At 36.9% G+C, this 25,351-nt stretch overlaps 1 protein-coding gene across 1 annotated transcript in view; it reads right to left on the minus strand.

Moving 5' to 3' along the window:
* Window positions 1-25,351, minus strand: part of MDGA2 (MAM domain containing glycosylphosphatidylinositol anchor 2) — an 862,004-nt gene that overhangs the window by 197,268 nt on the left and 639,385 nt on the right. The window lies entirely within an intron of this gene.

The following is a 25,351-nucleotide window of genomic DNA, read 5'->3' on the forward strand; positions in this document are numbered from 1 at the left end:
GAGTGGAATGTATAATCCATATTTAAAACATAAATAAATAAGACCAAAATATTTTGTGTTTATAAAAATGAACCTCAGAAATCAAAATTCAAGAATTCTCATGCTGACTAGGTCTATGTAAACACATGTAAAAAAGTTCAGATTCAAGTAAATAGTGAATTTGTAGATTTAACTAATCCAAATGAACCAAATTTATTGTATTTTTTTATCTTCAAAAACAACAAGTGAAGTAAAACTTTCCTGTAGACTTTATGTGAGTTTCAAGCTTAGTGACCTACAGATTGAAACTCAAAGTTTAGCAAAATCCTTAATTCAGACCTCATAGTTTTAAAGGAAACATATTCTCTCACACTTGAGTGCTTTGTCAGTGTCTGAGTCAGCAGTTTCTTTTTTCCTGCCAACACATTACACATTAGCTTTGTAAGCATGTGGAGAAGGAAATAGCAACCCACTCCAGTACCCTTGCCTGGAGAATCTCATGGAGCGAGGAGCCTGGTAGGCTACAATCCATGGAGTCAGACACGACTGAACAACTTCACTTTCACTTTCTTGTAAGCATGAGACTTATACATGGATATAGTCGGATTTAGAGGTTTTGAAAACTCACAAAATGATTTTACATGGAGGTAAAGAACTGAACGGGTCTCCCAAGTGGCTCAGTGGGTAAAGAATCTACCTGTAATGCAGGAGATGCAGGAAAACCGGGTTCAATCCCTGGGTCAGGAAGATCCCCTGGAGGAGGACATGGAAACCCACTCAAGTATTCTTGCTTGGAGGATCCCATGAACAGAGGAAACTGAAGGGTCCATAGGGTCACAAAGTTGGACATGGCTGAAGGGACTGAGCACATATGCAAAGAACTAAATAGCTTGCATTTGCAACAGTTATCAATGGCACATCAGTAATGCCTTTTCATACTGGACTATGGGTTAAGTATGGCAGAGAAGGCAATGGCACCCCACTCCAGTACTCTTGCCTGGAAAATCCCATGGACGGAGGAGCCTGGTAGGCTGCAGTCCATGGGGTCGCGAAGAGTCGGACACGACTAAGCGACTTCACTTCCACTTTTCCCTTTCATGCCCTGGAGAAGGAAATGGCAACCCACTCCAGTGTTCTCGCCTGGAGAATCCCAGGGACGGCGGAGCCTGGTGGGCTGCCATCTATGGGGTCGCACAGAGTCGGACACGACTGAAGTGACTTAGCAGCATGGGTTAAGTATGGAGAAGGAAATGGCAACCCACTCCAGTATTTTTGCCTTGAGAATTCCATGGACAGGAGAGCCTGGCAGGCTTACAGTTCATGGGGTCACAAAGAGTCGGACACAACTGAGTGACTGACACACACACGGGGTATGGAGATAAAAAATATGGAGATAATATAGTGATTTATATGATATGCAGCACACAGAGTACTTCTGCAGTTTTTTTTTTTAATATGAAGAATATCCCAGAGCCGAAGGTTAATATGGTATAATAATATATTGCATTGCTGCACTTTCTTCTGAATTATCTTCCCCTTTATAAATAAATCACTAAGTACGATAAGCCTATGGTTAAGTGAAATTGTCAGCATCTATCTGGTTCTAACTACAATCAATTTTCTTCCATTCAATTAAGTATCTTCAATCTAAGAGAGAATAATATCATAACTATAAACTATATTTTAAGACCGTTACATACTAATGGTTGAAATATTTTAATATTCATGCACCTCATAGCTGATTTGATGAACACACCACTAAGATTTGGAATAACAGCCTTGATATATGGAATTTATAAGTGGCCATTGGAAAACATTCATATGATATAAGGCAAATCTGATAATTCCCTTCAACATAAAAATAATTCTAATCCAAATATCCAAAATACTTTTTAAACAAATAAGCTTAAATCATTTTCTTAGTAATTTGTGTCAATTAAAATATCTAGTAAGATGTGTTTGAAAGATATTCAAGGTGACAAAAGAAATCCAACATGCTAAAGACTCCTTACTTATTAATGGGCTTCTCATATTTGCTTTCTTTCAGAGACATGATGGGTAACAATATTTATGAAAGACAGCAACACTCTAAAAGCTCATTTCTTATGACAGAAATAAAGGTTGCCAATAGATACTTTCTGTTTTGTAAAAATATGGAGATAATATAGTGATTTATATGATATGCAGCACACAGAGTACTTCTGCAGTTTTTTTTTTTAATATGAAGAATATCCCAGAGCCGAAGGTTAATATGGTATAATAATATATTGCATTGCTGCACTTTCTTCTGAATTATCTTCCCCTTTATAAATAAATCACTAAAATCTAATTGATGAATTTTTCTTTCTCCTTCTAAAACAATCTTACTATTTCTGAGCTAATCTTTCTTTAAAATATTATTCTACAATTCAAATAGCGTCAGCAGCTCCCCATTTTCTAGATCTAGACTAAATCCCATTGTTTGTTTCCCATCTTACCTGCTACCATTATTAAGTTATAGTGCTTCTGTGAAAAGCTCTCTATTCAATTTAGATAGGTTACTTTTGGTCTGCTTTTGGGCTTCCCTGGTGGCTCAGATGGTAAAAATTTGCCTGCAATGCAGGAGACCTGGGATTGATCCCTGGATTGGGAAGATCCCCTAGAGCAGGGAATGGCTACCCCTGGAGAAGGGAATGGCTACCCACTCCAGTATTCTTGCCTGGAGAATTCCATGGACTAAGGAGACTGGTGCCAGGCTACAGTCCATGGGGTTTCAAAGCGCTGGACGCCATTGAGTGACTAACACTTTCACTTTGGTCGGCATAACACTTGGCTCATTTCCTACTCATTGCCTTCCATCTTTCCCTGTAGGAATGATTTTCCCAAATAATTCCCATCCAACGATTCCCAATTCTTCTAAGGCATAATTGAAATTTCCTATTCTCTGAAGTCTTTCCTGATTTCTGTATCTTTGTATCATGCTCCACATCTCTGAGTAACAGTGTGTATGACATACTCTATCAATGTATTATGACAAAATGTCTACTCCTTTACATATGGAGCTAAAACATTCTAAGGTCAGTATCAGATTTTATCTATTTCCTCAGAGATTGCTCCTATACCATGTGATGTGTTAAAGTATTTTAGAGGTGCTTAATACATTTTTGATTGATTGATGGAGCACCAATCAAGGTTACTAAGCAACCACAGTAAGAAAACTATTGATGAATAATCACCTCTTGATTATCTGAGCTTAGTTATAAAGTATACGAATTTCAAGATCATTTTTTTTTACACATGAACCCTTTCTATTTTTAACTGAAAAAACACAAAAACAATAGGTTTTTCATAAAGTTAGGTCTTACACTAGATTTTAATTTGGGCACAGTAAAGATGCAAGGAAGTAAAATATTAGAAACATTTGGTAGTAGTGAGTAATTTGTCCATGTTGTGGCTTTCCTCTATCATCAGTAAAGAAAAGGCTAGTTGGCTTTACAACAGAATGTCAGTTTAGACCCATATTTTAAGATTTGTATTACTTACAGTGTTTTTTGTAAATCATATATGAAATAGACACATTTTTAAATATGCCATCATACCATATGGCAAGCTTACTGTTTCTGTCCATAATATGCATAAGCATAAATACTTCTCTTATCATATGCTGTAAATAAAAACTGTCTTTTTTTGCACTGACACACACAATTTTTTTTTTACCGACTCACCCATAGTAAAGCAGAAGATGCTAATAAAGCCAGATTGACAATGATTTACAAATCTAGCTACAAAGCAGGATGAAAGCATGCATTAAAAACAAACCTGAGATTAAAATACCATGATATGTGCTTTTGGAAATTTTAAAGGGAAATTTGCACGCACACACCCACATAAACACAAACACACATGCAAAATGCTTAATTTTTAAACAGTTAAAGAAAATCTTATTATAAGGGTATTGCTAGTGATTTAAAATCTATGGGAAGAGGCAAGATCCTGAAGAGTAGCAACTATGGAAGGTTTAGTGTTAGAAGATGGAGGACATGCAGCGTCACTCAAACAGGATAACGGGTTTGGCTGGCAAGAGTTGTGGCTGTTCCAACTCCCCTCTCCCAGCAGGTGCTGCTATGGCACAAGAATTGTCTCCGAGGGCTTCAGTGGAACACAAAGTATAAGATGAAATAGCAACACAGAAAATCATTCCCTGAGTGGCATTCATATTTTCTCTGCTAAACAAGATACAGGGCCAGTTGCAAATAAACACAGGTTCTATTTTGCTGCCTCAGAAACAGATAAGTAAATGGGACCTTAAGCTGGGGATGCTTATGTAGCATTTGCTTAGATTTAGTTTCCAAGTATCTTGAATTGTTATGATCTTTGGATAATCTGGTTTTCTAATTTGAGCTTATAATAAAATATTTTATAGAATAATTAATAGAAATCTATGTCAAGAAGACAATGTTTTGCTGATATTCTGGGGAAAAGATGTGAAAGCATATCTTTTTTTTTTTTTTTTCCAGGTTTAACTTCTCTTTCCTGACTTATTGTATGTTTCTCATGTACTGAAATACAGAAATGAATGATGGTCACTGACTGAATATGTAAAGTATTGCATGTGAAACACTTGTTTTCTTTGGAACAATAACAACAATGAAAAAAACAAGACCAAGACAATTCTGCTTGCCAGTAACTTAAATTATGTTAACCTTTCAGCAAGCTAGGAATCTGAACTAGACTGAGACTATTGGAAGATACAGGCCACAAAAGAAGCACTTGCTTTTTTTCCGTAATAAGAAAGGAGATATTATAATAGTCAAAACATCAAATAAAGTGCTAAGATTTTAATTGTTTAAGTTGGTGCAAAAAAATCATGGATTTGCATTGTTGGACTTTGCCATTTAATTTTGGAATACATTCTTAAATAAATGTAGTCACGTTACACATCATTTTAATGTGCATGTCTCGCTTTATATTTTTTTACTTGTTGTTTATTTTATATTTATTTTAGACTAGGGAAGTGATGTTAGACAAAAGCAAATTCAAGTGATTTTCTTATTTGAGTTTGAAATGGGTCATAAAGCAGCAGAGAAAACTCACAACATCAACAATGCATTTGGCCCAGGAACTGCTATTGAACATACAGTGCAGGGGTGGTTCAAAAAGTTTTGCAAAGGAAATGAGAGCCTTGAAGATGACAATCATGGTGGGTGGCCATCAGAAGTTGACAATGACCAATTGAGAGGATCACTGAAGTTGATTCTCTTAAAACTACACAAGAAGCTGTTGAAGAACTCAACCTCGACCATTCTATGGTCATTTGGCATTTGAAACAAATTGTAAAGGTGAAAAAACTCGATAAGGGGGTGCCTCTGAGCTGACCACAAATCAAAAAATTGTCATTTTGAAATGTCATCTTCTCTTCTTCCATGCAACAACAACAAACCATCTCTCAATTGGATTGTGACAGGTGACAATAAGTTGATTTTGCATGACAACCAGGGACAACCAGCTATGTGGTTGGACTGAGAAAAAGCTCCAAAGCACTTCCTAAAGCCGAAGTTGCACCAAAAGAAAGCCACGGTCACTGTTTGGTGGTCTGCTGCCATCCACTACAGCTTTCTGAATCCTGGCAAAACCACTACATCTGAGAAGTGTGCTCAGCAAATCGATTAGATGCACCAAAAACTGCAGTACCTGAAGCCAGCATTGGTCAACAGAAAGGGCCCAATTCTTCTGCACAACAACACCCTACCACACATAGCACAGCCAACGCTTCTAAATTTGAACGAATCTGGCTATGAAGTGTGGCCTCATTCACCATATTCACCTGATCTCTTACCAACTGACTACCACTACTTCAAACATCTAGACAAATTTTTGCAGGGAAAATGTTTCCACAACCAGCAGGAGGCAGAAAACACTTTCCAAGAGTTCATCAAATCCCAAAGCACAGATTTTTATACTACAGGAAAAAAACTTATTTCTCATTGATAAAAATGTATTGATGGTAATGGTTTCTCTTTTGATTAACAAAGATGGGTTTGAGTCTAGTTATAATGATTTAAAATTCACAGTCCAAAACAGCAATTACTTTTTCACCAACCTAAATACTAAGATATGACCAGGTCATTTGATGAAAAGATAATCAATTTATAACCATTTCTGGGAAATAAGGGGCCAATTCCTCAACTCTCTGCTGTTAATCAAGTTCGATCTCATGTTTGGTATATGTTATTTTTTTAATAATGCCAAATAAAGCCGGAAAATATAGTTATTTAGGCATAAGAAACTGATTACGAATTTAAACTTTAAATGTCGAATATCACATTCTAAACATATACAAACTAAAAGTGTCAAGCAGGAGAGTCCTAGAGCTTAAAAGTTAGCTCAGATAGTCCCAAATTCATAGAATGTTGATATTCCATAATACAGTTGTGCTCTTGCCCACTTATTCTAAAAATATTGTGCCATGATTTGTCCAAATACATTTAAATATATGTATAAATGCACTACCCCTTAAATTAACATTTTGGAGTAACAAAGGTAGATCTGCATATATGAAAACACGCACTAGGCAGGACCTATTACGATTCACTTTAATACACATTTGTCAGCCCCTCAAATAGGTACATCAGAGAAGGCAATGGCACCCCACTCCAGTACTCTTGCCTGGAAGATCCCATGGATGGAGGAGCCTGGTAGGCTACAGTCCATGGGGTCGCTAAGAGTCAGACACGACTGAGCGACTTCACTTTCACTTTTCCCTTTCATGCACTGGGGAAGGAAATGGCAACCCACTCCAGTATTCTTGCCTGGAGAATCCCAGGGACGGGGGAGCCTGGTGGGCTGCTGTCTATGGGGTCACACAGAGTTGGGCACGACTGAAGCGACTTAGCAGCAGCAGCAGTAGCAGCAAATAGGTACATATGCTAAAGACGGGGGCAAGAGAGAGAAATCAGACCTCTAACTACTTTCAGAACTTACAGTGTGCATGATGGAAGCTGATAAATAGGGAGAATTCTCAGTAACTGATCATTGTTCATAATCATTTTTAAGTCAGAAAGCCTTTTTAAATTGAGATGCAGAGTTCGGAACAACTGTAAGTGTACAAGATCAGAAATTTGACCTGGACTCAGTGACTAACCACTTACTAACTGTACAATCTTAGGTTGTCTTTGTTTTCTCCTCAGCAAACAAGGCTGATGAAAAGGAGAATTTAATGAGAATTTAAAAAATAAAATGGCATAAGTTACATTAGAGCATCCTGCGAAGTGAAAAATATTTCAAGTTGTATGATTTACTTTTAAAGAGCAAGGCTCAGGTCTGGCAGCCTGGATTTGGCTCTACCACCTACCAGCTGAATAACCTTGGGAAAGTTACCTGACCAGTATCTCTTAGTTTAAGAAAAGTGAGCATAATATTACTTACTTCAATTTTCTTTTTTTAATATTAAACAGTATAATATACATAAAATCTTGACCATGTCTATCATATAATAAATCCTCAATATTCTCATCATTGTCTTTTATTAGGGTGGTATCAACAACTATGAGGGATTCCCTGGTGACTTAGCAGTAAAGAATCTGCCTGTCAATGCAAGAGATGTGTGAGTAGATGCAGGTTCAATCCCTTGGTGAGGAAGATCCCCTAGAGAAGGAAATGGCAATCCACTCCAGTATTCTTACCTGGAAAATCCCATGGACAGAGGTGCCTTGTGGGCTAGAGTCCATGGGGTCACAAAGAGGCAGACACAACTTAGTAACTAAACCACAACAAACATTAATGACTATGACGGCATTTTATTGTTCTGTATATATGTCTATATTAGGGCAAATATTTTGTTTTTTTCATACCTGTGATATCTCAAGCAATGAATATATATATGAAACTCCAACACTTTGGCCACCTGAGGCAAAGAACTGACTCATTGGGAAAGACCCTGATGCTGGGAAAGACTGAAGGCGGGAGGAGAAGGGGAGGACAGAGGATGAGATGGTTGGATGGCATCACCGACTGGATGGACATGAGTTTGAGCAGGCTCTGGGAGTTGGTGATGGACAGGGAAGTCTGGTGTGCTGCAGTCCATGTGGTTTCAAAGAGTCAGACATGACTGAGCAACTGAACTGACTGACACACACACACATATATATGTATAATACATATATATATGTATGTATATAGATATATATATATATATATATATATATGAAATCATTGCCATTTTCAGCTGTCTTGGCAATATGTGGTTCATTTCAGATGATGACATTATTTGAAGAAGATAACATTTTGGAAAGGATAGGAATGAACCTTTTTAGTCTGAATAGTCAGAGGCATTCCCCAAAGCCATCCAAAGAAAGCAGGTTGCAGATTTCTGCCATTAGGTATAATAATTTGGTCTGTGTGTTTGGATAGTATTATAAAATGGCACATAATGCAGATATTCTAGCTCTCAGTCTATTTCTATGAAGTAATGAGGTTTGGACATTCCTAAATACATATATTCCTCCCTTATGAGGATGACAAAATGTCAGTGTTGTCCATTTTCACAAAGGTCAGGGTGTTGCCATGAATACCAGGGACAGATAAGTAAAAATGAACTGTCTGATCATGTTAATTATGTGATTGCTTCTTTGGATGAGGAATTCTAAATTAAAAAGAGGATAAGCTATAAATTATATATCAAATGTACTTAATGAAAGCATAGGAAAAAAGATGCTTTAAAGAACTTCACAATTTATTTTATTTTCAAGAGCAACTGTTGGTCACAGAGGTAAACTCCTCAATGACAAATGGCTAGAAAAATCAATTTACTTCTATAATAAAAAGGCCATTTGTCTCCTTGTAGAATCTATGTGACATTGTTTGGCCTTTTATAAATGATCAGTATGAATAATGTCTATGGTTTACAAATTCCCTAATTACATCACTGATTATGTACCAATGAATATGCCTTATCCTGTGGAAATAGACACTATCACCATTTTAACAAACATTTTAACCTAAATAAAGCTGGCTCTTTCATGCTTTGTCAAGAGCATAGTGAAAACCAGTGAACACAATGTTTCATCAACAGATCTGGACCACATGTTTTTTAGAGCAAATGAGGTTTAATTAACAGATCCATTAGTAGATAACTGGTCAATTAAAACATAGGAGGATTTTCTTATAACACATGGTGACTTTATTAAGAAAATTTCTACACATGCACGATTGCATTTTATGATTCAACATGCCACTCTGTAGAAGTATAGAATGCTATAACAAAAATATGGGCCTAATTTTAGAACAACATAAAAACTCATATAACGTCATTGATAGGAAGGATATATAACTCATTCTAAGCTAATAAGTGTGTGAATAGAGTTTAGTACCATTTTAGTAATGTGGTTTTACATTGCATTTTATTCCTAAGAAAGGATATTTCTGTTTAAATGTCAACTAAATATATTCTGTTTACAAATATTATTTAGACAGTCTTGGTAAAAGTGGACTACTTATGTTTCATTTATAATGCATTGTTATTCACACTAAATGCATTTCAGAGTGCAGACATTTGAACTACTTGTCATTTTATTATTTCTACTTTGCATATTTTAATTACCAATATATTTCATGTTGTGCTGCTGCTGCTGCTAAGGCGCTTCAGTCATGTCCGACTCTGTGCGACCCCATAGACGGCAGCCCCCCAGTCTCCCCCGTACCTTGGATTTTCCAGGCAAGAGTACTGAAGTGGGTTGCCATTTCCTTCCCCAATGCATGAAAGTGAAAAATGAAAGTGAAAAGTGAAAGTGAAGTCGCTCAGTCATGTCCGACTCTTAGCGACCCCATGGACTGTAGTCCACCAGGCTCCTCCATCCATGGGATTTTCCAGGCACAAGTACTGGAGAGGGTTGCCATTGGCTTCTCATGTTGTGCATGGAACCTCTTTTTAAAGTGCAATCATATGCTTCTCAGTTCACATCTTTCTAATCTCATCATTATTACTGATTGAATATCCCTAAAATGGGAAACTCTGATTTATTTACCTGATTTATTTATGTACTTGAAAGCAACCTGGTATCCTCAGTTCTTCCATTCCCCTGGAAATTATCATCTTGTCCTCTTTTCTAAAACTCTCATTTCTGAGCCTAGGCTGTCTCTTAAGTTGACTTTCACTCAACAGGACTGCTCAGGTTCTAATTCTTTAGTCAAAGAGGTAAGAAGGCAGATGTGACATGATTTGGGTTTTCTGAGATGGAGTCACTTATCAAAAATAAATTTCTCATTGTTTATCTCTTGAGCCTGAAATTACATTACCTATGCTCGTTCCATTGAGAAGCTGTGTGTCTTTTGTAAAGAGCCTAGGTTTTGCAGTTAGAATTGACCTGTGTTCAACATTTTGAAATGCTTCAGCATATGCTAATACTTTGCTTCTTTAATTGCGTGTGTACACTAAGTTTCATGCTTACAATTTAAGCATCAGTCCATTTTTGTTATGCCGCTATAAAAGTTAAAAAAATATTTCATTGACAATGTTATCTACACAGGCACGCTGCAAGTTTTAATGTATAGTCTCAGGTTATTTTCACACCTAATTTATGCTACTCAGGAGCACACACCCCTAGATGTGGTTAGGCAGGATTTTAAAGATACAAACCCTGGGTCCTCTCTTCTCAGGAAGCTAGGACAAGATAAGAATCATCATGCTGAGTTGCACTAGAGGATTTTTAACCTAGCATAATGCTGAAAGTGGTCTTTTTTGGTGAAAAGAATACTGCTCAATCTATTCACCTAGGTCAGAATAGGGTAAGCCATTGTCTCATTTTAGTGACAGGGATATGAGATAGGCAAACAGAACTTGACATCCTAACACTCTTTGAAGTGATGTTCTCCGAGTAGAGGGGAGTGTTGTGCTCTGTCATCAACCCAACACATGACCCAACTAGACTGTTACCTGAATTCCTCTTAGCCTATTTTAATATCTGCCTACAGTAATCCTTTCATGCAAGGCCCTTGTTAAATGGTATAACTGAATATAACTTGAGTTTATTTTATCTTCTGGTTTTATTGCATAAATATTTATTTTTTAAAATATAAAGTAATTTTACCAAATAATGAAAGTATAAGGAAATTGAGGTTAGAGGGAGGTGCTTCAAGAGAGGTTATAGGGTGGAAGATTTGATACCAAAGAGGTTAAGGTGCAATAAGAAGGGAAGGATTTAGGGAGAAAGGTCGTGCATGATTGGAGGATGCATGATGTGGTGTGTGAGGTTTGTACGTTGCCTCTTAACAATTTCTAGCCTTCTGATAAAAACTCTCAACCTTCTCAGAAAAGTCATGTTCCTGTATAAAGAAGCTATTGGTTTCTTTTGGAACTTTTTTCTTTAAGGTTATATGCAGTATTACTTGAAATCTAGGATTATTGCTAAGGTGGTCATTGTAGTTAATAGGGGTTTATGGGTTTTAATTTTGGATGGAGTCCAGAGAAGGGATGGTTATTTCTACAAATCCTCTCTCCCCTCACTGGACCAAGCAGCTTCTTTCTCTGTAGTGAACTCACTTCAAAAAAAAAAAAATATTCCTATCACCCATCTGGTGGGAGAGCCTCCCAAGTGAGCACCAAAAATCTTGGTTCTTGGTAGAGATTCATTATTTCGTCAGTTTGTTGTTTAGAGGATTTTAGATGTTGATTTTTATTTTGCTTTAAGCCATAGCTTTAAAAGAAGTTAGAGGTGTTTACAGCTAACTTGGAATTTGTAACCTCAGCACTGGAAGATGACTTTTTTTCCTGAAGGATTATTATCCAGTTGACATGTGTTATTACATGAGGGTCATCTCATGCTTGTTTATGTCTGTTTACCATGTCAAGTTAGCCTTGTTACCACGTTACCATAGTGTTATGTCAGGTGCCCCCTGAGGAACTTGAACTTTCCTGTAGACCACATGTGACAGTCTGTGTGGATGTGCGGCAAGGCCCATACGTGAGTGTGAGCATGTGTGCACTGTCACGAAGCAGTTGCCGGTTATCTTGTTAGGTTCCTATTGGGTACAATGTGTTCAGACTCATTTGTGTATATGTAAACAACACTGCCTCTGCTGGGTGGAATCTGCATCCATGGTTTTCTTTGAAACTCCAGAGTTCCATCTCATCTGGCTCTCTTTCCTTGTTGGAGAGGACAGAGAGAACTCCCTAAATGTTGAGACTGAAGGTGGAGGACTCACTCTCCACTCAGACAGCAGGAGAAGACAAGAAAGAGTGTGAGACCAGGACATGATGCCTCCCAGGTGCGCTAGAAGGGCATCGTGGGGGAGAGGGAGGCATTCTTAAGGGAACAATAAGCTTCTAGATCTGGGGTGGCCAGAGGGTTTGCTGAGATGGAGGGATTACATTTGCCACAGCCCACAGCCACCTCCAGGATCATCCAGTATTTTTAGAAGTGGAGACTGGGCTCTTCATCCCTCCTTCATATGTTGCTTGATCTCCCTTTCCCTCTTTGGTGCTTACATATTTCAAGCCCTTCAGTCAAACCCTCGCCTATGACAGTATTTTGGTTCTAAGTTCTCACCATTCCCTCTGGTTGCTGAGGCTTTGGGTACAAAACTCGCAAAGCCTTGAGACAGGGCTTTGCCGTGATGGGCGACTGTCCTCCAACCGCACCTCTGCTCCGGCTCTTCAGACCAGTAGGTTGGCAGTGGTGCAGCATGGAATTTTTCCCAGTTTTCAGTGACCAGGCTGTGAATAATTTCCAAATGGATTTTTTCTATTATTGTTATTACAGTTCTTTGTTTTGAAATAAAATTCTGAATGTACATATATAACATCACAGGCTTGGTTTTTTGTGTGTGTGCGGGGTGCGGGGGCGGGGGGAGACCTTCCTCTGTAACAACAAATCAGCTTTAAACACCATGTGACTGCTCAGTACTTGCTGTAACCTAAATAAGTTTCTTATATGAGAGTTTTGTACAAATGAAAATGTCCATACTCATTTATTATGCGCAGATGAAATGGAAAAGCCTTAGTGCATTGCCTTGCATACTTAATAAATTATGTTGCTTCCTTTCACCAGTGGGGAAAAAAAAAAAGAATCACCTGAGATAGTAAAGAGAAATACTCATTTAATGCAAGCTGCCTCAAGCTTAGACTGAATTTGGAATCTGAGATCATAAACTTGAATTAGGATGTTATCATAGGAAGTGAAGAAGTACCTCTAAACTTTGGGATTCCATTTTCTACTCTATAAAACGAAAGGTACCAGGAAATCTATAAATGTCCTCAGTATTTAAAAACAATTCCAATAACTGAGACATTAACAAATATTTTTAAATTGTTTTACAAAATAGGTATCTAGGAACCTGACCAAATTATCATTTGCTTTTATTTAAAAATAGATATCCAGAGTTCATAAATATCCCTAAATTATGCCACCAAAATCCTAATTGTAATGATTTACTAAATTTATTTAATCTCTTTCCTAACCTCACTGATATCTCACAGTAAAGGATGAAAAATTAAGACTATGAAAACTAACAAGGCCCTTTTCACATTAAACTGTAAGCTGATTTAGAGGGCAAAGTCCTTTGCACTGATGGTAGTTCTAACTTCTATTTTGGAGTTATTGAAAGAAATAGCTTAGATTCAAGACATTCCAAACTGTAAAACGAAACCTAGACAATACAAACAAATTATATCACTATAACAATTTTCTATCTAATGCCAGAGATCTAGGATTCTAGATTTATTGTTATTGCATAAAGTAAAATAGTGATCAGACTGTTAGTCTATGGAACTAGTCTCTATGGATACTTCTATTTATTTCTCTGTTCTTCAATTGATAATGGTAGCTTGGTAGTGTCATTTAAAAATAACATAAAAATCCCAAGTGTTATCATAATTCTATCAGTAGTGAATCTCCCCACACCTCTATCTTCTCCTCTAGTCAAGAGATGCAAAGTGAGTCTTAGTATTGTAGCTTTAATAATACATCCTGATTTACATCCATTTTCTACTATAAATTTGATGGAGATATTTATTTTTCATCAGTCAATGAATATAATTTTCACAATTCTTTCTTTAACTTGCATAAATTATTGGTAGTTATAATTTTAAGTGCAAATTATGAAACTAACTAATGGTGTTCAGCCCTATAGATTAGATGAATTTCTATACAGTCATTTAAAATTTAAATAGTTTCCATGTCCCCATTGCTTGAATTTATAAATGGATGAAGGTTGTGGGAAAAAACAATTGGGCATTCTTTCCTGTTTCTCATTGACTTGTTCTTATCTCATTGTAATCTTGGAATTTCAAAAAGTGTTTAATTCTTCGAAGTGAAAGAAGTCCTCAACACATGACACAGTAATTGCTGCTGCTGCTTACTAAGTCGCTTCAATCGTGTCCGACTCTGTGTGACCCCATAGACGGCAGCCCACCAGGCTCTGCCGTCCCTGGGATTCTCCAGGCAAGAACTGGAGTGGGTTGCCATTTCCTTCTCCAATGCATGAAAGGGAAAAGTGGAAGTGAAGACGCTCAGTCATGTCCGACTCTTTGCGACCTCATGGACTGTAGCCTACCAGGCTCCTCCGTCCATGGGATTTTCCAGGCAAGAGTACTGGAGTGGGGTGCCATTGTCTTCTCCGGACACAGTAATTAGACAATAGTTAATTAACTGTTAACCACTGCTAAACTATAAGTTGTAAGGTAGAACAGGGGCTTCCCTTGGGGATCAGTGGTAGAAGAATCTGCCTGCAAAGGGGACACAGCAGACACTGGTTGGATCTCAGGGTTAGGAAGATTTCCTGGAAGAGGCATGAAAATGCACTCCAGTATTCTTGCCCGGAAAATTCCATGGACAGAGGAGCCTGGTGGCCTATGGTTCATGGGGTCTCAAAGAGTTGGACATGACTGAAGTGAATGAGCACATTGTACATAAGATAGAACTTTTGTTCTTAAATTTGAGGAAAAAAACTGTTGGATATTTAAGATGATAACTGGAAGAAAGTTGTAAGTCTGATGTTATTTTCATCATTAGTTAGATTCAATTTTTTGAGAAAATCCTACTATAAAAACATGATTAATGTTTAATCAACTACTATAGAAAACAGAATTAATTTAATGCAGCCAATCTTTGCATTTATGCTCTCCTCAAAGTAAGCAGTATCAATATTGATAAAATTTATGCTCCTCAAAACAACGTTCAGCTTCCTGGCAAGGCCAACTAAAAATGTTTCAAATATTCTTTCTCACTTCTTTAAATGATCTCACTGAAAACAGAATTAGTATAATTGTTACTGTCTATAAATCTCTCTTTCTCTCATTCTCTCCCTTATTTTCTGTCTCCTTTTCTCCCACCTTCCCTCCTTCAATTCCCAATCCTTTCACTTGAAGAAAAATTAGAGCTTGCTTCTATTATCCAAATCTATGCATCAATATTAAAGTACTTGAAACAAATATAATCTTTCACATGCTTCTTCATGCTGATGAAAAGGTACTGAAGGCTCTAAAGCTGTTGTACATGAAGGATGCCACTGGATATTCCTGTCATTCCCACAAACTAAGGCATTTTTTCCCCTTGATTGCCACTGACTATTCTTTTTTATTATTATTTTTTTTCTGTATGGTTTCTGTTTTCTCCATCATATTCTTGGACATTATTTTTGTTTGTTTTGCTTCATATTCTCTTTATGGATAAGATGATCTACTTCTAAATAATGAAATTGCTTGTGAAGTCCATGTTCTACTTCTGAACTTCCTCTCAATTATCAAACCCTACTTTCTATTTGGTCACCAGAAACGTGAGGATATCTTATCAACACTTAGGGTACAACTACTCCCAAACCAATTTATCCTCTCAGAATTTTCCTTAAATCCCTCATTCAGACCTAACATTCTTCCCTCAGAATGTGGCACTACCATATGCTGAAATGAAGTTTAACACTTTGGAACCATAAAAAGAATAACATACTTTGGAAGGAATGGAAGGACTCATCTAAGCAAATGGCTTTCAACTATGTGTGCTTACTACTGTGTGCACACATACATGTTTGTGAATTGAGTCAGAATTCTGTCCAAATATAATCTTAGACAGAAGTTCTATATAAAAAAGAGAGACAGGCTTTGTTCTATTTGATATTTGAAGGTAAATAAAAAGGGTAAAATTCTCAACTGGTTACTACCCTTCCTCCTGCAGTTTAGCAGCCCCCAAGGATAGTTTTTAGAAATCTCTAGTTGTCATTGGAACACCATTTAGAAATCAGTTATCCAGCTGATCCCTTTATTCTACAGATGGAAGTTTTGGGGTCTAGCCAGACCCAAGGTCACAATGCTATTAAGTAGTAAATTTGGGCCTGGACCCAAGTCCCAGGCTCTACACACGCTAAGCTGCCTGATGTCAGTCAGACACTTCTCAAATTGACTTGAGTGCATTGGTCACTGACTCAACTGCCCTGTAACGAGGTTGTGAGTGTCCCTCAGCACCTCATTTGATTTCTATCAGACTCTTCAGCTGAATAAACTTCCACCTCCAACCACTCACAAATACCACACACATGCTCTGATAGGTAGACTTTTTTTTTTTCTATCATATTCCCTGTTTTCCATTCTATTTCTTCAAAGTATCCTCAAGCTGTGGTGAAAAGGAATTGAAGATGTAAAGAGGTTACCTCACTTCTCAGATATAGTTTGTGAGTGAGTCTCATGCTGTTTCTATCAGCTAAGTTTTTTGGCAACCCACTCCAGTATCCCTGCCTGGAAAACTCCATGGACAGAAGAGCCTGGTGGGCTACAGTCCATGACGTCACAAAGAGTTGAACATGACTGGGCGGCTAAGTACACATACACAAACACACACACACACACACACACACACACACACACAAGCTTTATGTATTTTCTCTCACATGACACATCCGTTAAAGCAATGTGTATCTCCAATGCCTTAAGTTACTTCCTAACAAAAATTTTCTGCCTCCTCTTTCACATTATTGTTAAATGACTCACTGAACACCTTGCCATGATGCAAAGGTAGTCTACACTATTGGAGAAACAGAGGAAAAGTTTTCTTTCCCCAGTTGATTGAGTGTGAAGCTTCTGAAATGCTTCTTGAATGCTCTTCTAATTCTTCACCAACCTTCCTCTAATTATCTCATTTTGGAACACTGCAAATTCATCCAATGAATAAGCTGTTCAAACACCAATCCAATCATGCTGCTACAATGATAAAATTCTGTGGTCATTCTTGACTGTGTGAAGGAGATCTAATTACATTCATTTCCTTCAAAGATCTAGTGCCATATTACCCCCATTCTTAATCCAGCTCAGACACCACCTGCTTTATGTAACTCTTGCAGAATAGACTGAAGAGTTTCATCCTGTATTCTTCTATATCACTCTAACAATTTATAGAGCAAATGCAAGACTATCTGTTAATAAAAATTTTTGAGTTTTGGGGATATAAAACCCATGAATAAGATCCTACACATCTTTATTTCTTCCTGTATCCCTTTTCCTATAGTGGTTGTTTAATAAATATTTTGGGGGGTTGAAAATGCACTACATTTAATGAATTAATCCCTGAATTGTGGATGACAGCTCTATTTAATTTCCCTTTGCCATATTAGAACACATGGCATTATTTCTACTTGAATTGTCAGTTAACCTTTGTCTCTCAAAGTTAAATCTTCCTCCACTAAAAATAGATTATCTAAGGCGGAGGGCTTGTAAAATAAAGGTCAGATATACCAAAAGGAAGGAAAAAATACCAATGACTTAAGTTGTAAATACTGTGTTCATCTCTTGTCGTGGGTTTCCTATTTTTATTAAAAAAAAATCTGAAGTTTCAGAAAGTTTCTATAAAGTGCTGTCAATTGATTTAACACATCTTTCCACCTTTATTTTGTGCAATTTTAGCAATTTCTCTCCTAGGTCGTTCAGCATATTTTAATGTGGCATTTGCTAAGCCTTCTGGAGGTATCTTTACTCTAAAAAATTTCAAGCATGGATTTTTTTCTTTGACTGTTTGAATGGCTGATATCAATAGGGAACTGGACTTTAGCTCCAAAGAGTCTTTATCAATGCTACCTGAAGCTAAATGATAGTATCAATAATAGTACAAAAATAATATCTCATGTGGACAACTGACATTTTCTCAAACTTAATTTAGTGTGAGTATACCATTTTTGGACTTCTCTGGTGGCTCAGACAGTAAAGTGTCTGCCTACAATGCGGGAGACCTGGATTCAATCCCTGGGTTGGGAAGATCTCCTGGAGAAAGAAATGGCAAACCACTCCAGTATTCTCGCCGGAAAATCCCATGGATGGAGGAGCTTGGTAGACTACAGTCCATGGGTCACAAAGAGTCTGACACAACTGAGCAGCTTCACTTTCACACCATTTTTAGAACACTGCTGTTTATCTTTTATTATTTTAAACATATAATCTGAATAAAAATTGTACTGCTCATTCAAACACAGATTCCAGACAATTACCCTAACTACTCCCAACACTTCCAGACTGTTGTGCTACATGTCTTCTACGTAGAAAATCTTCATCAGCCACAGAACAATGCAAGACTAATAACATGAGCAGAATAAATAATTCTAAATTATTAAATGGAATTTTATATAAAACACATTTAATTTACAGAGTAAAACCTATTTTCTGATAGGCAACATTAAGCATAAAATTTTCTTCTTGGTAAACTTTTATATACCTAAATATGAGTTTTATAACCATACCTGCCATGTAGGCTGACATTAATACCATCGTTTACTGTAAAAGCACAAATGAATGGAATTAGGTATCTCTGAGTATGCCACAGCTGAATATTTCCTAAGGAATGTTCTGTGTACATGGTCAATAAAAATAGTATTTCACAGTTCATTTTTTCCTCTGGTAAGTTCATTAAGCACAATAGGAATTTGAGTGTCTAAGAACCACAGTAAAGATAACTGCTAGCCATGCTTAGTTCCAGTCCCAATGCTGGTGAAGAGGCATTCTCAATGCATATGAAAAGAAAGTGGGAAAGGCTGTAGAAGAGATAATTCGATGTTTTTAGGGGGACAGTTTCCCTATTGACACCCTGATCAAAATACTCACCTTCTTTTTGGCCCTTATCAAGGACAGGTATAATACCCCTTACAATCAACATAAGAGTCAACTGAAAGAGAGGAATTTTCAACACCTAGAGTAAATACAATGTGTATGAAACTTTGCCTAAAGCCAATGTGAAAAGCAGCCAATCATCCATTCAGATGTCTGCATAAGCAGGAGAAGCTATAAAGTTCAGAGTATGTCTCATTGTTTTAGTGTTGGTTTGTTTGTTTTTTATTCTTTCCTCAGCCATTCAAAATTAAATATATAGAAATTGATTTAAAAAAAAAAAGGTGAAGGAGTTCACAAACAGAATGGAAGCAGCAGCAGAAAATTTTGCATGCTAGGAATGAGACGAGCAATTGCAAAGTAATCTCAGGAACCCTTGAAAACTGAGCAGCCTAGCAGAGAATGATTCATTTAACAAGGAGCAGTAAAATATAGTTGACCTTGAACCATATGGATTCAAACTACACGGATTATCAATAGACAAGCACTATAGCACTGCATGATCCTGAGTTGGTTGGATCTGAGGATGTGGAACCTCAGATATGAAGGAACCTCAATTATGGAGGGCCCTACTACAACATTTGGAGAAGGCAATGGCACCCCACTCCAGTACTCTTGCCTGGAAAATCCCATGGATGGAGGAGCCTGGTAGGCTGCAGTCCATGGGGTAGCTAAAGAGTCGGACACGACTGAGTGACTTCACTTTCACTTTTCCCTTTCATGCATTGGAGAAGGAAATGGCAACCCACTCCAGTATTCTTGCCTGGAGAATCCCAGGGATGGCGGAGCCTAGTGGGCTGCCGTCTATGGGGTCGCACAGAGTCGGACACGACTGAAGCGACTTAGCAGCAGCAGCAGCAACTACAACATTATACTCTGATCTTCCACAGCTCATAAGACAGCATCCTTAGCCTCCATGTTGTCCAAGGGTCAACGGCACACACAGACATGAGAAATAAGGAATAACCAAGATTTTTGCCTCAATCATTAGAGAACATATTACTGTTTGTACGCACAAATAAATTATACGTAGATTTAACTTAATTTCATAGTAAGTTCACAGAGTTCAGATTTGTTATGACTTAGTTTCTTAATTAACAGGGTTTCAGAAGTCTAGGTTTTAGGTTAGCACACTATGGCCTATGGGCAAAATGTGGTCCACTACTTGTTTTTCTAAATAAAGTTTCATTAGAAAAAAGCAGTACCCAATCATTTTATTGCTGTGGCAGCTTTCCTACTGTATTAGCAGAGTAGAATAGTTGCAACAGAAACCATGTGCCTGAAAAACTGAAAATATTTACTATCAGACTCTACAGAAAAAGACTGCTGACTTCTGTTCTCCATCAGTTATCTCCATTTGGAGGTCATAGGTTGAAACTCACAGTTTTGGAGTCAAGGAAGAAAATGATTTCTGTGTCCAGTAATTTAGGAACCAATTACATATAACTTTTTGGCTACATGGAAGCTTCCTCTGGTCAAATCATTGTCAGCTCTTACATGTGTTAGTCTTATTTATGACTTCTTTTATATAAAATGATCTATCACTCACTATAGCCATTCTCTAAAACTTCAGTTCTAATAAGCATAATTTCATGAGTCTCTACACCTCTATCAGAGAAGGCAATGGCACCCCACTCCAGTACCCTTGCCTGGAAAATCCCATGGATGGAGGAGCCTGGTAGGCTACAGTCCATGGGGTCGCTAAGAGTCAGACACGACTGAGCGACTTCACTTTCACTTTTCCCTTTCATACACTGGAGAAGGAAATGGCAACCCACTCCAGTATTCTTGCCTGGAGAATCCCAGGGATGGAGGAGCCTGGTGGGCTGCCGTCTACGGGGTCGCACAGAGTCGGACACAACTGAAGCAACTTAGCAGCAGCAGCTACACCTCTATAACTTGAAAAGGGCAAAGAAGCAAATCCAATAAGATAATCATTTGTCTTTTGCTCTCATGCTCATTAACTATTCCTATTAGTTGTGTACCATAGTCCTATATTATCAAGAACTTTCATTTCACAGATGGGAATACTTGCACAGACACTTAACTATCATAATTATAGTATCTAGTCAGGTAGTTGGGAGCAAAGAGAAAATTTCAAAATAATTTTCTCAATTTGTCACCTTCTCTGTGCACCTATATTTATATTGCTAGCTCCAGTTTAATCCTCTAACTCTTGCTCCATTTTCTGCTTTATAAAATGCTCCTCTACTTTAACAGGGGAGAAAAAAAAGATCATCAAATTTGTATCGAGTCTTCTGTTATATTTGCCCACCAGATGTCTCACCACAGAATTCCACAGATCACCAGGCTCACTGTTAGTATTTTCTAGGCATAATGCAGGCTTCAAAGTTTAGTATAAACCTACAAGTTTTCAGGTCATGCAAAGGAGCACATGCAAGCTCAGGAGCACCAAAGGACTTGATGCAGAACAACACTACAGGAAGCAATGGAATGTTATTCAGCAAGCCCTCTGAAAATTGACAATCTATAACATTTATACTTACATAAATGTATAACAGATAAATGATAATATTTTGAGGATAATTTTAACTGTTGCCAAAATTTTAGGCTAAAATTTATGTGCATTTTTCCAGCAAGTATATGAAGGATTTTCATTTTATAAGATTTAATTGCAACAATTAATATTTCAGTATATTCATTTTTTAATTAAGAACTTGCCAGTGATTACTGAATGTTTTTTAAAACTTATTTGTAGTCTAGACACATAAAATATACTTCATTAATGATAACAATAAAATAAAACAAACCAATAAAACTTGCTTACATTAATATCAGCTGATATTAATTCTACATAAAAAGCAATAATCACATAGTATTTCTGGGACTTCCTTCATCCTGCATATTCTGCCAAAGTATTCTCACTTCACCACCAGTTGATGTCACTTCCATCAAGATTTAACTCAAATATTGTTTTTCTGTGGAATTTTCCTGCGCTAACATTTTGTCAATGTTGACAAAAACATTCACGATTCCTACAGAAGTCAAATAAAACTTTAAGTACAGTATCTATCCCACTATACCTTGTGCCTAGTTTTTAAATCATCTGACAGCTAAGTAATTTGACAACTTAGACTGTAAGCTCCCAATGGGCAAGGCCCATTATCTGTCACCATGAGACATAGAGCCAGACACACAGAGCAGAAACACAGTAAAAGAATCTGCAAGGAACATGAATTCTAAATTGACAGAACAACAAACACTCACAATAAAACAATTTGCATGTTTGTAGGACCAGGAGTAAAAAATATTTCTAATAAGGAATTAAAGTAAAAAGAAGACATAATCTATTATCACAAATATCATAATTTTCATTATTCAGTCAGATGCAGGAGGCAAACTCCGAAATACATGGAGCCTCTCTCTTTTAAGATTTTTTTAGTCAAATCATTGTCTTTTAAAAATATTAATAATTCTGTAAACTAGGATTTAACCCTCTGAGATATTCTATATTTCAATATTAAAGTCCTCAAAAACAGATCTAGAAATGCAGTTCTTTCATTTAAAGAAACAGTTTTCAATCTATTAGGCAGAAATGTCTTAATGGTACCTCACTCTCATCTTAATGAATTTCATATATGTATCTTAAGACACAGTAACAACTAAGATTCAATATAAGATTCTGTATGGAAAACAAAGGTTCAGATTTTTTTAAATATAAAATTTTATCCTCAATTTGCTTACATTTAACATATACACAGTCTAACAAATAAGAAACAACAATTATAAATTCCCTAAATTAGTAATAATTAACAAAATCCAAAATGCAAAACGACCTCACATATGTACTTACATCTAAACAGTAGTTTCCTTTTCTTTGACTTCACTCACCCAATTTGTGGGAATTTCCTCCAAATTCTATATGGTTCATAGAATTAATATAGTTCAGGATTTTCCTGCATGCTATCAGTTCAATTCAGTTCAGTCACTCAGTTGTGTCCAACTCTTTGCGACCCCATGGACTGCAGCACGCCAGGTTTCCCTGCCCATCATTAACTCCTGGAGCTTGCTCAGACTCATGTCCATCAAGTCAGTGATGCCATTCATCATAGCATCCTGCATGCTATAGCTTGTTCAAACTCTGTTTCCCAGTAATCTCTCCATATTTCATATCAAAGCACTCTTTAAGTATATTCCCTACTTTGCAGGGATAAATACAATTTTTATTGATACCAACTGAATCACACAATCTCTGGTCTACAGATCTTTATGCTGCACTCTGGTATTCTACTGTACTGTAAGCAAAATGAAACATCAAATCCAGTTTCAGCATGAAAACTGAATATGTAATCTCCTTCAGTGACTTATCCTTTAAACATCATCCTCTGTGGATCTCTATCAAAATACAATTCCTGTGCAGATTGGCCTGCAAGCATGTCACCTGTGCAGACGTGTTTAGAAAGGCCTCCTCACTTGGTTTAATGCTTTGATATTGCCATCAAGAAGTTCTTATCAAGTTCTGAACAAGGGACACACCTTAACAATTTTCCACAAGACACCACAAATTATGGAGCCAGTCTTGTCCCTGAGAGTCGTAGTACATTAAATCATAGTATAAATTGGTCTTTTGAATGACTTTTCTTAAAGTCAGTAAAGAATTATATGATCAAGAATTACAACACCAAATGTCTACCTTGGGAAGGTAATAATAGGAGGAGGAAAGCAAACCTAAAGGGAAAGCTACATGCACAAATTATCTTATTGTTTTTATTTAATAATTATTTATTATCTTCTAAGTGCCATGCAGTGTTCCAAAGGCTGAGATCACAACAATGAACAATACGGACAAGTTCCCAGACTTCATGGAGGTTCCACTCAAGTGAGGGGACAGACAACCAGGTCTGTCTGTGGTGGGTGGGGCGGAAAAGGGAAATGTTTTGGAAAAGGGTTTAACACATCTCCTTTAGAAATATCTTATGACATCCCTTATATGTGGAATCTAGAAAGAAATGATACAAATGAACTTACTTACAAAACAGAAAGAGACAGATTTAGAAAACAAACTTATGGTTGCTGGGGCGGGGGGTGGGTGCCGGTGGAACAGTTAGGGATTTGGGGAAGGTCATGTACACACTGTTACATTAAAAATGGATAACCAGCAAGGAACTATTGTATAGTACATAGAACACTACTCAATGTTATGTTCCAACCTGGATGGGAGGGGACGTTGGGGGAGAATTGATATATATATATATGATTGGCTGACCCTTCACTGTTCACCTGAAATTACCACAACATTGTTAATTGGCTATACTTCAATACAGAATAAAATGTTTAAAACAAACCAACAAAGAAACAAAAATACATCTCCTTTATTTTGGGTATTATCACTTTTGGTGTCCAGACAAAATGATAATGGTTAAAAAAAACTTTATTATAACTACATTTTTATTACTAAGAGGTAATTTTGAGTGTTTTCTGCTTCTCTGATCATCTTTTAGCATTTTCCTGGAAAAATTTTTGGAAATTTCATAAATTAATGCTGGTCATTTACAATACATAGTTTCAAATAGGCAATATTATTAGGTTATATAAAAATGAGTGTTAGGACTCATTGGGTGAATAATTATATAATGCTCCTGTCTCTTCTCCATTTTCTCTTCCCTCTTCTCTCTAAATTTAATTGTAGATAGACTGTGCTCTGTTTGGACAGGAACACTGATTCTTTGCATATGAGTTTGTGTCACCAGTTCCAAAAAAGAAACAAGCGAAAACCAGGCAAACAAACAAAGCAATGGTCATGATTGAATGTAGACCACTTCTGGAAAATTGTCTCTCATAAATAAGGACAAATTCCAGGGATCTCACAAAATTGTTCTTACTCTTATAAGAATTATCATATATGGGGTGTCCCCTAGCATGTTGATGTAGGCATTCAATGGCTATTTGCTGATTGAATAAATACATAAATGAATGATGACTGAGTATATCAACAGATTTCCTTATATATCCTAGAATTAGTCCATCTCCTAGGGATAGCACTAATTTTGAATAAAATAGTTATTGTTGTGGTTTTTGTTTGTTTGTTACCTAGGAGAGAACATCTTTCCAAACACAAGTACCATCCATCACCCTAGAATGGAATATTCCTTAGAAATTATCTAGAACGGTGAAAAGCAAGCACATTTGGTCACCCTGAAGTATGGACTATATCCCTTAAGAAGTAAAATAAATTCAGTGTGTATTGCAATTTGGAATCATGAGAAGACACAAAATCACAAGTCCATCTGTTAACACACAACAATAAAAATACTGCCTGACTGGAAAGAAGACGTTGACTATTTTAATTTCTTCAAAGCA

Source organism: Giraffa tippelskirchi, chromosome 7 (assembly GCF_054371585.1).
Source record: "Giraffa tippelskirchi isolate mGirTip1 chromosome 7, T2T-mGirTip1v1.2.pri, whole genome shotgun sequence".
NCBI classification, from domain to species: Eukaryota; Metazoa; Chordata; class Mammalia; order Artiodactyla; family Giraffidae; genus Giraffa; species Giraffa tippelskirchi.